This window comes from Symphalangus syndactylus, chromosome 1 (assembly GCF_028878055.3).
Source record: "Symphalangus syndactylus isolate Jambi chromosome 1, NHGRI_mSymSyn1-v2.1_pri, whole genome shotgun sequence".
In the NCBI taxonomy this organism is placed as follows: Eukaryota; Metazoa; Chordata; class Mammalia; order Primates; family Hylobatidae; genus Symphalangus; species Symphalangus syndactylus.
In genome coordinates this window covers 96,987,316-97,003,347 of record NC_072423.2, presented here as the reverse complement: position 1 = coordinate 97,003,347, position 16,032 = coordinate 96,987,316, and the positions used below count along the sequence as shown (strand labels likewise).

The 16,032-nt window shown below is 48.5% G+C and overlaps 1 protein-coding gene across 50 annotated transcripts in view; it reads right to left on the bottom strand.

Annotated features, from left to right (window-relative positions):
* The window catches only part of PPP6R3 (protein phosphatase 6 regulatory subunit 3), a 164,169-nt gene extending 154,481 nt beyond the window's left edge, over window positions 1-9,688 (bottom strand). For 19 of the 50 annotated variants that reach the window (XM_063644238.1, XM_063644351.1, XM_063644281.1 and 16 more), the window contains exon 1: window positions 9,559-9,664. The gene's annotated coding sequence lies outside the window, so the exon portion shown is untranslated. Of the gene's footprint in view, window positions 1-8,668; window positions 8,743-9,558 lie in introns of all 50 variants that reach the window. The other 31 variants (XM_055270654.2, XM_055270675.2, XM_055270681.2 and 28 more) reach the window with 11 other exon arrangements.
* Window positions 9,689-16,032: the final 6,344 nt, after the last annotated feature.

Below are 16,032 nucleotides of genomic sequence, written 5' to 3'. Positions count from 1 at the left end.
ACCTTGTCCTGCTGACCCTCCGCCTATAATGCTGCCCCTACCCCACTCCCACCCACAGCCTTGTGGCTGGGTCCCTCCACTCCTTCTGTTGACTGCTGTATTTCAATCTGCAGACAACAAGCACTCCCCTACACCCCACCTCTCCTGGTTTACTTTTCTCCTTGTTTGTATTACCACATGGCTTCTATATCTTTCATTTATCTGTTAACTGTCTTTCCCCTACCAAAATGTAAGCTCCATGAAAACAAGGACTTTTCATCTGCTTTGCTTACTGTTAACATGCCCAGCAGTAGAACAGTGTTTAAGACATGGTAAGTACTCAAACATCTGAATAAACAGATCACAGAAACAATGTTGAGTGGGGGCAAAAAAAAAGACAAAGTGACTCCATTTACATTGTCTAAAGGAATGCAAAAATGAAGTTACATTATATAAGGATACACTCGTAGTTTGCAACACCATAAAGTAAAGCAGAAAAAAGATACATGCAAGGTATTTGCCTTCGGGAGGTCAGAAAGGGAAGTGGTGAGACGAGGACACAGGGAGCCAAAGGTATGGCAACCTTCTATTTCCTAAGCTGGTTAGTGGGTACACAAGTGTCAGTTCTAATGTTTAATATCTGGGCACATGCTGATATACACTCTTTGAATTCATAGTCCAATTACAAGTTAAAATAAAAAACAGATTAGAGGCCAGGCATAGTAGTTCACACCTGTAATCTCAGCACTTTGGGAAAACAAGGTGGGAGGACTGCTTGATCCCAGGAGTTTAAGAACAGCCTGGGCAACATAGGAAGATCTTGTCTCTACAAGAAAAAAAAAAAAAAAAATTTACCTGGGTGTGGTAGCATGTGCCTATAGTACCAGCTACTCGGGAGGCTAAGGTGAGAGAATCGTTTCAGCCAGGGACGTCGGTCAAGGCTGCAGTGAGCTACACGTTACTCCAGCCTGGGACTCTATCTCAAAAAAATAAACAAAAACCACTGCACTCTAGCCTGGGATTACACCACTGCACTCCAGATTACATCACTGCACTCTAGCCTGGGACTCTATCTCAAAAAGATGAACAAAAACAAAACAGATTAGAGCAGGCATTGACAAACTATAACCCACAGGCCAAATCCAACCCTCCGCTTTTATAAGTAAAGTTCTATTGGAAGACAGCCCCCTTCATTTGTTTACAGATTGGCTATGGCTGCTTTCACACTACAAAAGCAGAGTTGAGTACTTGCAGAGACCATTTAGCCTCCAATGCCTAAAATATTTACTAACTGGCCCTTTACAGAAAAAATCTGCAAACCCTCAATAGAGCTGTCTGGTTATAATGCAGAATTTGTAAAGAAATTAAGTGCAAAATCAAAAAGATCCAATCATCTGTTAACATATATTGATCCTTCAAGGCATATGTGATTATCCACACTATGTTGAAAAAAGGATTCTATATAAAATGTGAGACTCCATAGCAAACAAAGTTACCCTACAATGTCCTGAGTGCCAGAAAAGAATAAACTTAAAAGATGTTTTGGAAAGCAAACTACAAACCTCAAATTTATGATCTCTACTCCACCAACAGAAATTATGTTATATATGTTCTAATTTATATTCATATTCAGTTATGTACATTAAAACACATATAACATACTCCAAATTTGGAGGAAGAAAATTTGCGTATCAACACTAACTCTGTAACCTCCCCGCCACTGAAACCACCATCACCCTGACTTCCCCAGAGCAGCTGGTTAGACCTCCAGGCCTCTCTACGATCCTATAATATTCCATTTCTCTCCTTGAGATCATTCACTGCACCTTGGAGTTGTTTCAGTACTTTTGTTACAAAATACTATACCTATGATGGGAGGATCATAGCTGCTGAGTCCATCTAAGGGTGTAATAACAAGAAGCCCACTGTGAAAAGGGGCAGTCATTCAGAGTGTTGTTTAATCAGAAGGGGCAGGGTCTCATTTGCAGACAAGAGACAGATAAGACCTGTCCATTGTCCAAAGGCAATAGAAACCCTGTGTATCTCTATGTCAACAAAAAAGAACTCCCCAACTACTATACAGTGACAAAAAACTGACACATACTACCACCAAAAATAAAATTCCAGACGTTAACCACTTATTCTGAATTCTAAGTAAAATCCAGCTGTGATGTCACTCTTGAAACAAATAGCACTTAAAACTGTAGTCTGGTGGGACCATCATAACCCTATGGAATCACCGGGGCTGAGATTTCTTCACTCCTTCTGGTTCCATTCTTCTGCATGGCCTCCATTTTTCTGTAAGAATCAATGGGCTGGGCGTGGTGGCTCACGCCTGTAATTTCAACACTTTGGGAGGCCAAGACGGGCGGATCACTTGAGGTCAGGAGTTTGAGACCAGCCTGGCCAACATGGTGAAACCCCATCTCTACTAAAAATAAAAAATTAGCCGGGTGTGATGGCACGCGCCTGTAGTCCCAGCTCTCGGGAGGCTGAGGCAGGAGAATCGCTTGAACCTGTAAGGCGGAGGTTGCAGTGAGCCGAAATCGCGCCACTACACTCCAGCCTGGGCAAGAGTGAGACTCCGTCTCAAAAAAAAATAAAATCAATGACCTCTAAGTTTTGTTCCAGCCCAAAACCATGATTCTCATGAATGGAAGCCTCAGTCAATTGTCAAGACTAGTCAGTGTTCCTCCCACTACGCCCATCTGAGGACCAAAGCCCAACCAATCTGACCAGCCAACCATGGAGCAGGCAGTGTGAACTGCCCTGATTAGGGTCTCAGTGTGACATGTGTTCTCAGGCAAGCTCTTTTTTCTCAAAGTGTGTCTCTGCCACCAGAATTTTTGTTCAGATTTACATGGAGGTATAGGAAACCCAAGGCTCCAACTAACAGTCCCACACAGCTTTCTCCAAGTCTGGCTGACCCAACATCAGTCTGCAGCCGTTTTAGTCCTGCTCTCTAATGTTCCTAAAAACAATCTTTCATTCATCTTTTCTTGGCCCATCAGATTTCATGGTAGTCAATCTCTGGGGAATTCAAACCACTTCAAGTCACTATATATTTCCACTGTAAGAAATTCTGGAACTAATAATCCCGTGGTTTTCCCCAGAGTTACTGTGAAGTACAAAATCAGAGCCTCCTTATATCTGTAAAAAGATGTTCAGAACCTACCGAACTTTAATTGTATAAGTTCAATCAACTGTATAGTCTTCACTAACGCATCTAAAACAGGTCAACTCTAGCCAGCCGTAAGTGACAATTAGTAAATAGCCTCTACTCGGGGTAAAGCCAGCTCTTTGCCCAGTCTGTGACATGAAAATGTCCTAGCTAGGGCCGGGTGCGGTGGCTCATGCCTGTAATCCCAGCACTTTGGGAGGCCAAGGCGGGCAGGTCACGAGGTTAAGAGATCGAGACTATCCTGGCTAACACGGTGAAACCTCGTCTCTACTAAAAACACAAAAAATGGCCGGGCACAGTGGCTCACACCTGTAATCCCAGCACTTTGGGAGGCCAAGGCGGGCGGATCACAAGGTCAGGAGATCGAGACCATCCTGGCTAACACGGTGAAACCCCATCTCTACTAAAAATACAAAAAAAATTAGCCGGGCGTGGTGGCGGGCACCTGTAGTCCCAGCTACTTGGGAGGATGAGGCAGCAGAATGGTGTGAACCCGGGAGGTGGAGCTTGCAGTGAGCCGAGATCGCGCCACTGCACTCCAGCCCGGGCGACAGTGCGAGACTCCGTCTCAAAAAAAAAAAAAAAAAAAAATACAAAAAATTAGCCAGGCATGGTGGCCGGCACCTGTAGTCCCAGCTACCGGGGAGGCTGAGGCAGGAGAATGGCATGAATCCGGGAGGCAGAACTGGCAGTGAGCCGAGACCGTGCCACTGCACTCCAGCCTGGATGACAACAACAAAAAAAAGAAAATATCCTAGCTAGGCATAGAGATAAGAAACCTTTTCACATACTGTCAGATGCCCTTTTACTTGCTTCTTTACCATGTAGCCAATCTACCTGGTATCCAAATGTCAGTCTGTAATCTTTCAAAATCTGAAATAAACTGAGTATTGATCTGACTAGCAACTATCTCCCTTCTCATAAAACTAAAGGGGGTGAGAAGGAGGAAGAAAGGGGGCTTCCATGACAAATAAATCTAAGCCAAAGTCAAAAGGCCAAAACGAAATCTCCAGTCAACCTACATCCATAGTGCAGCAGGAAAAACACCCACTCCCACTTGAAGTAGCATCCATTTCAAGAATGCTGGAAACGTTTTGCAAAAACCTACAGCAAGCTTCAGACGGGTCTGGAACCAGAGAGTCAGTGTCTGAGGTTTGGTCAACGGATAACTGTTGTGTAGGGAGCTATAAACACCTATTTATCATTACAAAACGGCTTCAGTATGGGAAGAATGGCACTGCTTTTTAAGACTCCCCAAACTAAGGAGGCAAGTTGAAGTAACCATTTCCTATAAATGAGTAACAAAGTGTAACTCTCTTATTCTTTTGCAAAACTTCTGGCAATCTCAACCAACCAAAGTTTAAACAAACCAACCAACTGACCAGCAAACAGAAGCTCTTTCCTCCCAGGCCCCACTGACACCATGTACAATTTTTAAGAGCTTTGCCCTCTCTTGTAATTGCTTGCCTCTTCCTCTAGACTGCAGGTCCTTAAGGGCCTGTTCATCAGTGACTCCCTAGTACAGTTCCTAGCAGAGTAAGGACTCAATTAATGTATCTGCTGATCAAATAAATGGATATTAGAAGTAGATGGGGGTCACTGGTAGTTCTCAACACAGGCATAGGCCGAATTTCAGGATGAAGAATAAGAAAATGCCTCCATGACCTTTTGTAACTTCAGATATTAACATTTAGTTGCTAAAAATTTATAGTTTTCCTAATATTCTTCCATTCCATAAACTAGATAATCTAAATTTTAATATGAGCAAAAAAGATCTACCCTTCTCTCTACCACTGCATCTCATCTCCCCAGGAGAAAAGAACACTTCTCTGTTGGGATCAGGGTCTAGGGCACAGAAAAGTCCAATTTACCAGTGGGCAAGATCACTGTGTTAAAGGCTGAGCATACTGTATGCCTGTCTGTGCCCTCACTGGGCAGAACTGGTAAAGTGATCCAGGGCTAATTCTCTGGGAATAGGTCTTTATTAAAACAAAAACAAAAACAAAAAACAGGCATGGTGGCTCACGCCTGTAATCCCAGCACTTTGGGAGGCCGAGGCAGGCGGATCACTTGAGGTCAGGAGATCGGGACCAGCCTGGCCAACATGGTGAAACCCCATCTGTACTAAAAATACAAAAATGAGCCAGGTGTGGTGGCACGCACCTGTAATCCTAGCTACTCAGGAGGCTAAGGCAGGAGAATCACTTGAACCCAGGAGGCAGAGGTTGCAGTGAGCCAAGCCAAGATCATGCCACTGCACTCCAGCCTGGGTGACACAGTGAGACTGTCTCCAAAAAAAAAAAAAGTTGAAGCTGGCATCTAAAAACAGACCTGAGCGCTGACTGACAAAAGGAGGGCAAAAGATACATAACTCAAAAATTACAGTAGTGTAAGATTATTCAGCACAGAAGCAAACTCTAAATATCTAAGAATTTTGCTTAGTTTCAGCACAGTATGGTAATATATTTTCATGAGGTTAAGAAAAAAAAGTCCTAAGATATTTTATAAAATCAATTTACTTAACAAATGCTTCTAAAGTTCAGTCTTCAGGCATCTGAAAAATGGTTAAGTATACCATCTAAATAATCCCTACTACTAAATAATCTCCAAGGCAGGATCTAGGAACTGCAAAGACCAAGTTCACAGATCACCCAAAGGAACCCTTAACTCACAAACAGTCCCTAAACCTGTGGTGTAAAACAGTGGTTCCAAAATTAAGCTGCATTTCAGTATTGTCCGGGAAGCTTTTTAAAAATAGATTCTCGTGGCCGGGCATGGTGGCTCACGCCTGTAATCCCAGCACTTTGGGAGGCCGAGGCGGGTAGATCACGAGGTCAGGAGTTCAAGACCAGCCTGGCCAAGATATGAAACTCCATCTCTACTAAAAATACAAAAAACAGCCGGGCATGGTGGTGGGTGCCTGTAATCCCCACCACTGGGGAAGCTGAGGCAGAGAATTGCTTAAACCCAGGAGGCAGAGGTTGCAGTGAGCCGAGATGGCACCACCGCACTCCAGCCTGGGCGACAGAGCGAGACTCGTCTCAAAAAAAAATAAATAAGATTCTCAATCCCACCACAAATTTCCAGAGGTGGAGTCCAACAACCATGGTCTTGAAAAATTTCTAATTATTCTAATGCAGGCTTATTCTAATGCAGGCCAGTCTCGCATCTATCTAAGTGCAGGATTTCTCAACCTCAGCAGTGTTGCTATTTGGGACTGGATACTTTTGCTGGCGGGCAGGGAGGAGGCTATGCTGGACACTGTAGGATGTTTAGCAGTATCCTTGGCCTCTACTCTCCAGAAGCACACTGCCCACTCCCAGAGGTGTAACAAGCAAAAATGTGTCCAGACACTGCCAAATGTTTCCTGGGGGGTGGGGGGGAATCACCCCCAACTGAGAACTCTTGAACTACAGTAAATCAAAAATCAATCATTTGAAGTTAAGAAAGGAAAGAAATATGAAAGCTGTTTAAAGCCAAGAGGCCAGGTCTTTTTTTCAGTACGATCTTAGAAAAAGTAGCAGCCCATACTGGGGTGCAGACCATAACTTCTAAGGACCAAGTCAATGCTGAGTTTTAGTTGAACAGAAAGAAGAGCTTTATTTTCACTATCATTTACTCTTATTTAGTAAAATACTGTAAAATTTTAGACCAAAACACACACACACACACAAACACACACACACACAGAGGCTGCCTCTCAAATACTGAAAATGAAGAACTAGACGATGGAAGTTGTCATAGAAATAAAATACCGATCGTGACACTTGTTTTAAAGAGATGTTTATTTGTAACAAGCACATAAGCACATTATCTCTGTACCAAATAGGTACAAAGCCCTGTCTTTTTTTTTTTTCCTGAGACTGTGTCTCGCTCTGTCTCCCAGGCTGGACTTGGCTCACTGCAACCTCCACCTCCCAGGTTTAAGCGATTCTCCTGCCTCAGCCTCCCGAATAGGTGGGATTACAGTCACGCACCACCATGACCGGCAATTTTTGTATTTTTAGTAGAGACAAGGTTTCACATGTTGGCCTGGTCTCGAATTCCTGACCTTAAGTGATCCACCAGCCTCGGCCTCCCAAAGTGCTGGGATTACAGGCGTGAGCCACCGCGCCCGGCCAAAGCCTTATCTTAAAAAGCTAGGCAACCTCATCCTGTCAATGTTACTTCTATTCATTTTCTGCTCAGCTATGATCTGATTCTCAAATTCTCAATTAGTTCATTGAAACTAACAACTTTTTGCTTGTTGACTTTGCTTTGCTATACTTTACACAAAGGCTAGACTTCTAAACCCAAAACAATCTTCTTCCTGTCCTTAAGTTCCACCAGCAAGATACTCATCTCTACTTAAGACTGAGTCCATCAAAACACACTTATCTCCAATACAGCAAACCAAGTCCCAAGTAAACACAGCAATACCAGGAGAAGGTGCACGGAAGGTTTCGAGTACCATGGAGGAGAGCAAGCGGTAAAGGACTGTCAGTTTATTTCTGAGTGCAGGCATTTTGTTCAATGTTCTAGACTCCTTGACCAGACATGCTGAAGTGGAGAATACCTCCCAAAGTATCCCTCCAGGACAAAAGCTATTTCCCAAACTATCTTTGCTGAAGAATACTGCAATTCATGGTACCCTTACAGCCCTCAGTAACAACGAGGAGTACACTAAGAAACCCTGAAGTTACTGATTTGGGGGGCAGTCACCCAGAAACTAGTATCCAAAAGCACATGAGGAATAAAGCCCGACTTAAGCTTGTGATGGGCTTTTCTGTATTTAACCACCTCTTTAAACATTCTGAGGTGCTACTACTCATTAATTACTCTGGTAAATGTTCCTAATTTAAGGAATGTTCAAAACCCCTGTCCTGAAAAAATTAAAATAACTTCTAGTTTTACTTTTTCAGCCCAACTGACTCTTACATAGAGCTTTCTAAAGACAGTCACCAAGAGTCAGGGCTCAAATGCTCATCTGACTTCCCAATAGTACCTAAACATTTAAAAATCAAATTTAAATTAAATAATAATAGCCATTAACTAGCCTAACCACTAATCAGCCACTGGGGTGATTCTATGTGCCAGGCACGGTTCTAGCTGTTTTACATGTATTAGGGCAATTGTCCTGACAAACTTATGGCTGGGACACTTACTATTATTCCCATAATACAGAGAAAAAAAAAAAAGAGAGAGGCTGGGTAACTTGCCCAAGGTCACAGAGCCAAAAGGTGGTCACTGACTCCACTCCACAGTGAGGAAAACCCAATCACCACCATAACTGGGTCTCATACACTTGCTACTTGAGGCACATTTCGATGGTTGGAACCCTGGAGTCCCTGTCCCCCTTGAAGCCTATCTGCGACATGACCTTGAGGACAAAATCAAAGTAAACTTCCCACGAATAAAGGACACCAGCCCGTCAACAAGTGCTGCGAGGATGAAAGGGAACGCCTGTCAAACATCCCCTCCCACAAAAGCAAAACAGACCCAAAGCCCCACAGAGAAAACGTGAAGTACCAGGAAAATGACATTAAGTCACGCGGTTGAAACGTCAGGGCACGGAGGTACATCCAAAGACCCATCCCGTTCACCTATAATTAAAAAGTCCAAATTGTGATCACAGCCAGCAGGACCTCAACAGGAAACACCTCCAAGTAAACAGTGAATGGGCTTCTTTAAGAGGGAGGGACTTCAAGCCACAAGAAGGACCACCCCCCCACCCCCACCCCCGGCTCAAATACACTAGGGAGGTATTCGAGACAGTCTACATCCGAGCCACCTCACAGGAGTTAAAAAACCACTGGGAAGGGTACTGGGAGCCTCGGAACTGGCTGGTGTGGATCCCGATGACTCTGCGGCGAATTAACAGAAACCTACAAAACTTGTTTCTCGGAGAGCAGAGTCCAACAATGGTCTTCGCGACTCTTGACGGCCAGTTGCTGCCTCAACTTGACGCGCTCCCCGAGGCCCCCGGGAGGAACTGGCCGGGAGGCCCAGCGGGAGCGGAGACCGGGCGCGGGCCGGGCGGTGGGCGACACTGCGGGCCGCGGCCGGCGGGCGGGAAGGCTGGAGCCAGAGCCGGGTCAGGGGCGCGCCTCGCCCGCCCGCCGCGCCAGGCCGCGAACGTCAATGAGGCACAAAGTTTGCCGCCCCGGCCGCGTCCCGCTCCCGGCGCCCGTCCTGACGGGGCCCCCGGCTGACAGGAGCGGACGGGGAGCGGCCGGGAAGGACTCGGCGCCGCGCCTCCCGGGCCGGCGGAGCGACGAATTCCGGGGGGGGAGGGGAGAGGGGCCGGGACGTTCCCTCCCTGAGCCGCCGAGGCCCAAGTGGAGGGGCCCCGCGCCTGCCCGCGCACCTCTCACACCCCGCGCCGCGGCCTGCTCCGGCGCCTCCCCCACCCCCATTACCTGGAGGTGCCCACGACCCGCCGCTAGTTGCGCTCAGGCGGGAAACGCGCTCACCGACACCATCAGCGAAGCGCCCAAAATGGCGGACGTATCAAGCAGGCCTTGAGTTCCCCCCGCCCTCCCTCTGGCCGCCTCTCAGCCAATCGCGGCCCTGCCCCCGCCCCCAGCTCCAGGCTCATTGGCCCCTCTCTCCCGCCCCCTACCACCTATTGGATCGCCTAGCGGCTCCTTTGACTCCATTCCGATTGGCCCGCAAGCCTCGTCAGTCAAGCGCGAGGGGCGCATTCTTTTCCCATAGACTTGACGGATCCGGAACCTCTAGGACCCCGGAGCCTGAGAAACAAATCAGAAACCGGGAGAAACCTGGCTGGGTCCCCCCTACGCCGTAGCAACAGCAGGTCCTCCGCTTGACGGACGCTTCGGACCACCAATCCGAGTGGCCAATGCTTTTTAAAACTAAATTGAGCCAAGCCAATCATGGCCGTGGAGCCGGAGCCACGAGGGAGCCAATGGGGTGGCGCGCTGGCCGGGCGGGGCGGGGGCGGTGGGGCGACACCGGTGATGACGTGAGCCACAATACGCGCCGGCTGCAAAGGTTAGTCCGACTTAGGGAATCAGCTAAAGTGGTGGAGCGCTCGTTTGGTATGTCAGAGGCAACGGGATCGATGCCCGTATTTTCCGCAGCGGAATTTTATCAGAATGATCTCCCATTGCGGCTTCCTTACCCGAAAGAGGTGGCTGTCCTCGAAGCGGGGTCAAGGTGAGGGATCGCGGAATCTCCCTACCTGTGCCCCACCGCTAAGAGATAAGTGTCCTTGTCCTGGCGGAAGGATTTAGACGAGAAATTTTGGGATTTGGTTTTGTTCGAGACGGAGTTTCCCTTTTGTCGCCCAGGCTGAAGTGCAGTGGCACGACCTCAACTCACTGCAACCTCCGCCTCCCAGGTTCAAACAATTCTCCTGGCTCAGCCTCCTGTGTAGCTGGGATTACAAGCGCACGCCACTATGCCCGGCTAACTGTATTTTTAGTAGAGACGGGTGTGTCACCATGTTGGCCAGGCTGGTCTCGAACTCCTGACCTCAGGTGATCCGCCCATCTCAGCCTCCCAAAGTGCAGGGATTATAGGGGTGAGCCACCGCGCCCGGCCTGGGGTCTTTTTTGAGACAAGGTCTTGCTCTGTTGTCCAGGCTGGAGTGCAGTGGGATGATCGTGACTCACTGCTGCCTCCACCTCCTGTGCTCAAACAGTCCCCCCACCTCAGCCTCCCGAGTAGCTGGGACCACAGGCACTCACCACTGGGCCCCACTAATTTAATTTTTTGTAGAGACAGGGTTTCCCTGTGCACACGAGCTTCTAAATGCTCCCCCGGGCTCCCCGTTCCCCGCCATCTCCGTGCCTCCCAGGGAGGACCGAGGTCCCGGACATCAGGACCCCCGCCCCAAAAGCCAGCCCGCGACACCGAGACAGCTCACGGTTAGACCCCATGCTAATAACCTGCCTTATTCCAAAATGGATTCGAGGCGCCTCTCAGAGTCCCATGAAAATCCACGCGAGGTCCAGGCGTGGTGGCTCACGCCTGTAATCCCAGCACTTTGGGAGGCCGAGGCGGGGGGGAGGATCACCTGAGATCAGGAGTTTGAGACCAGCCTGGCCAACATGGTGAAACACCTGTCTCTACTAAAAATACAAAAATTAGCCAGGCATGGTGGCAGGTGCCTGTAATCCCAGCTGCTCAGGAGGCTGAGGCAGGAGAATCGCTTGAACCCAGGAGGCAGACGTTGCAGTGAGCTGAGACTGTGCCATTGCACTCCAGCCTGGGCAACAAGAGCAAAACGCCATCTCAAAAAAAAAAAAAAACCACACAGAACAACTATTTACATGACATTTACATTGTATTAGGTGGTGTAAATAATCCAAAGTATATAGGAGGTGGTTGGGTGCGATGGGTCACGCCTATAATTCCAGCACTTTGGGAGGCCAAGGTGGGAGGATCGGTTGAGCCCAGGAGTTCAAGACCAACCTAGGCAACATGGTGAGACCACCCCCCAACTCTATAGGAAAAAAAAAATAGCTGGGCATGGTGGCATGCACCTGTGGTCCCAGCTAGTTGGGAAGCTAAGGTGGGAATATTGCTTCAGCCCAGGAGTCTGGGTTGCAGTGAGCCATGATTATGCCACTGCACTCCAGCCTGGGCACCAGAGCGAGACCCTGTCTCATTAAAAAAAAGGAAAAAAAAAAAAAAACAGGGCACAGTGGCTCACGCCTGTAATCCCAGCACTTTGGGAGGCCGAGGTGGGCAGCTCACCTGAGGTCACGAGTTTGAGACCAACCTGGCCAACATGGAGAAACTCCGTCTCTACTAAAAATACAAGATTAGCCAGATGTGGTGGCATGCACCTGTAATCCCAGCTACTCGGGAGGCTGAGGCAGGAGAATCGCTTGAACCCAGGAAGCAGAGGTTGTGGTGAGCCAAGATGGCACCACTGCACTCCAGCCTGGGCAACAAAACTGAAACTCCATCTCAAAAAAAAAAAAAAGTTGGAGGATGTGTGTAGGTTACGTGAAAATACAGTCATATGCCGTGTAACAACGTTTCTGTCAATGATGGACCACATATAAGACAGTGGTCTCGGCCGGGGGTGGTGGCTCACGCCTGTAATTCCAGCACTTTGGGAGGCCGAGGCAGGTCAATCACGAGGTCAGGAGATCGAGACCATCCTGGCTAACACGATGAAACCCCGTCTCTACTAAAAATACAAAGAAAAAAATACCCAGGCGTGGTTGCGGGGGCCTATAGTCTCAGCTACTTGGGAGGCTGAGGCAGGAGAATGGCGTGAACCCAGGAGATGGCGCTTGCAGTGAGCCGAGGTTGTGCCACTGCACTCTAGCCTGGGTGACAGAGCAAGACTGTCTCAAAAAAATAAATAAATAAAAACAAAAAAGACAGTGGTCTCATAAGATTATGATATTGTAGTTGTACTGGACCTTTTTTCTCTTTTTTTTTTTTTGAGACGGAGTCTTGCTCTGTCGCCCAGGCTGGAGTACAATGGGGCGATCTCGGCTCACTGCAACCTCCACCTCCTGGGTTCAGGCAATTCTCCCTGCCTCAGCCTCCCAAGTAGCTGTAATTACAGGTGCATGCCACCATGTCCCACTAATTTTTGTATTTTTAGTAGAGACGGGGTTTCACCATGTTGGCCAGGCTGGTCTCGAACTCCTGACCTCAGGTGATCTGCCCATCTTAGCCTCCCAAAGTGCTGGGATTACAGGCGTAAGCCACTGTGCCTGGCTGTACCGGACCTTTTCTATGTTTAGATACACAAATATTTACCATCGTGTTACAGCTGCTTTCAGTATTCAGCACAGTAACATGCTGTATGGATGTGTAGCCTAGGAGCGATAGGCTATCCTGTGTAGCCCAGGTGTGTAGTAGGCTAGACCATCTGGGTTTGTGCTAAGTATACCTGTGATGTTTGCAAAGGACAAAATTGCCTAATGATGCATTTCTCAGAACACATCTCTGTTGTTAACTGTACTCAGCCATTTTATATAAGGGACTTGAGAATCCTTGGGGGTCCCTGAAGCAATCTCCCCCGGATACAGAGGGACAACTGTACCTACCAGCCTGTGTCCGCTCCGCGAAAGGTACTGTGCTTCTGGGGAGGCTGCAGACAGGGCAGGCGTTTCTCACATTGATCCTGCTACTCAGAGAGGCATGGAGGAACATAGTCAAGCCGGAAGCCAGCCTAGGAGGTGTGCTTGGTGGGGGGGTTAGGGAGGGGATACACAGGCTGATCACCTGGGCAGGGTGGGAGCAGCATGCCAGGGAGAGAGGCCGAGGCAGCAAGGTGGAAGGAGCACACCCCGTGGCAGGCAGGGCGGGGCTGATCTCAGGTCTGGGGCAACAGCATGAGAAGCAGGTGCAGAAGGGATCATGGAGGCTTTGGAAGCCAGGCGGAGGAACCTGGGTTTATGTCCAGACCATGGAAGCCAAGGAAAGCTTCCAGGCAGAAGAAGGGCTGGCCATACTCTAGAGAGGATGGCTGGAAGCGAGAGCAGGGAGCACCAGAGGTAGCACAGGGCCAGAGGGGCAGCTTGGAGCTGGACTAAGGAGCCTGGGAAAGGCTGCAGAGAGCCCTGGGACTGGCTGGTGCCTGAGAGGGAGGCTGGGCCATGAGCAGGACCGGGCAGCCGGGGCTGGGCTCCCATCCGTCCTACCCTGCTGGGGAGCTCGGGGAGGACCCAGCACCCCCACTGACCCTTGCATCCCTATACTCACTCATCATCAAAGGATTTGCCAGTATCTGCGCCAGGCTCCTCCATCCTGACTCTGAGGTGGGTCACAGGGCCATATACATTATAATGAAATCATAAAATACCTTGCCCAACGTAAGTGGGCCCCTAAGGTCTCCAATTATGGTTTGCTTCTAACCTAACCAGAAGGTTGAAGTCAGGGAGGACTTCCTGGAGGAGGAGGTATCTGAGTTCAGCCTGTGTCCTGAGAGCCATGGGGAGCTACTGACAGGCTTTAAGCAGAGGAATGACTTAGAAGCTTTGCATTCTATACAGATTGACATCTCCACCCTAAAACTTCTAGATTTCATGGATCACCACCTTCTGTCTTTCCTCCTAATCCTTTTGTAGTTTAATGTTTCATATTAATATTTAACTTTTCAATCCATCTAGACTTTTTTAAAAAACAACCCCATAAATATATATACCTGCTATGTACCTGCAAAAATTAATAATAAATTATTAAAAAAAACACATGTAACTAAATAGTTTCAAACATATTCAAAAGCAGAGAGAAGAGCAGGCCGCATGCTCACGCACCCATCACCTGGCTATCATGCCTTAAATTTTGGGAACAGACTCAGAGCTGCCAAATTTTAATTTTTTTTTTTTTTTTTTTGAGATGGAGTCTTGCTTTGTTGCCCAGGCTGGAGTGCATTGGCACAATCTTGGCTCACTGCAACCTCTGCCTCCGAGGTTCCAGCGACTCTCCTTCCTCTGCCTTCCGAGTAGCTGGGATTACAGGCACACACCACCACGCCCAGCTAATTTTGTGTTTTTAGTAGAGACAGGGTTTCACCATGTTGGCCAGGCTGGTCTTGAACTCCTGACATCCGGTGATCTGCTTGCCTTGGCCTCCCAAAGTGGTAGGATTACAGGCATGAGCCACCGCACCCGGTCCCCAATTTTAATTCTGTCAAGTAATAACTTTTTTTTTTTAGAAAAGTATTTACTATTATCATAATTTCATAGAAGAAAGGACATGCTAACACACACATACACTAACACAGGAAAAACTAGCTCTGAATAAAGAAGACCTTAAATTGAAGAAGTTCAGGCCTGGTTGCGTGGCTCACGCCTGTAATTCCTACACTCTGGGAGGCCGAGGTGGGCGGATCACCTGAGGTCAGGAGTTTGAGGCCAACATGGTGAAACCCCATCTCTACTAAAAATACAAAAATTAGCTGGGCTTGGTGGCGGGCGCCTGTAATCCCAGCTACTCGGGAGACTGAGGCAGGACAATCACTTGAACCTGGGGGTGGAGGTTGCAGTGAGCCGAGATTGCGCCACTGTACCCCAGCCTGGGTAGAAGAGTAGAACTCTGTCTAAAAAAAAAAAAAAAACAAGTTCAACTTGAAGGGAAAAATGCCGTATTGTCTTTCCCTTTGTTACATCACCAGGGCACAGTCCATCCCAGGCTGGCGCTGATCCCACGGGCTGGAGCGGGGCTGCCCCAGAAGAGGACATGCCAGGAAGGGCTTGGCTGGTGTTCAGGAGCCCAGGCCAGGTGAGATCAAGAGGTGTTGAGGCTGGACGGGAGAGGCCAGCTAGGGGCTCTTGTAGGATATGAGGGGTCAGCCCATTTCAACGTGGAAACTGAGCTCTTCTGCTTCTCTTCCTCTTCTTCAGTGCATTAAGATTCAATCCCGCTTGGGAAGTGGGCATTTCCCTTCCTATAAAGGATGGTTGGGAGCCTGAGTGTTGGGAGAAAGTGAAGCCGCTGAGTTGCTAACAACTAGGGCTGCCGTCAAGCCTATGGGGAAAGAGAGAAGAGGACATTTGGAAGGAGAGAGATCAAGGTGTGGCACTCTGGGAGAGGACCACAGAAAAGGGGACAGCGAGGGGGTTCCCCAGTGCCATCTGAAGGTGTGGCCCAACCAGGAGGTCCGGAGGCTGCCAGCCAAGTGGCCCAGGAGAGGGAACCTCACAGGGGCTGAGTGGGATCCAAGCCCTAGCCACCGTCCTGACCACCCACATTTCTCAGGAACAAGACCTCCCACAGTGGCCTCCCCGGCAGTGGACATAGCCAAACTGGCAACATGGACTTTCTCAACTGCCTGGGCGATGCTGCCTCAGTGCCCCAGGGCAGGCAGGAAGCTCCCACATCCATTCTGGAAAGAGGGGTTGGAGGAAGGCTGAGCTGAGCAAAGGACCCCTCTCTGCTCTGGTTGGTGAGGAGGG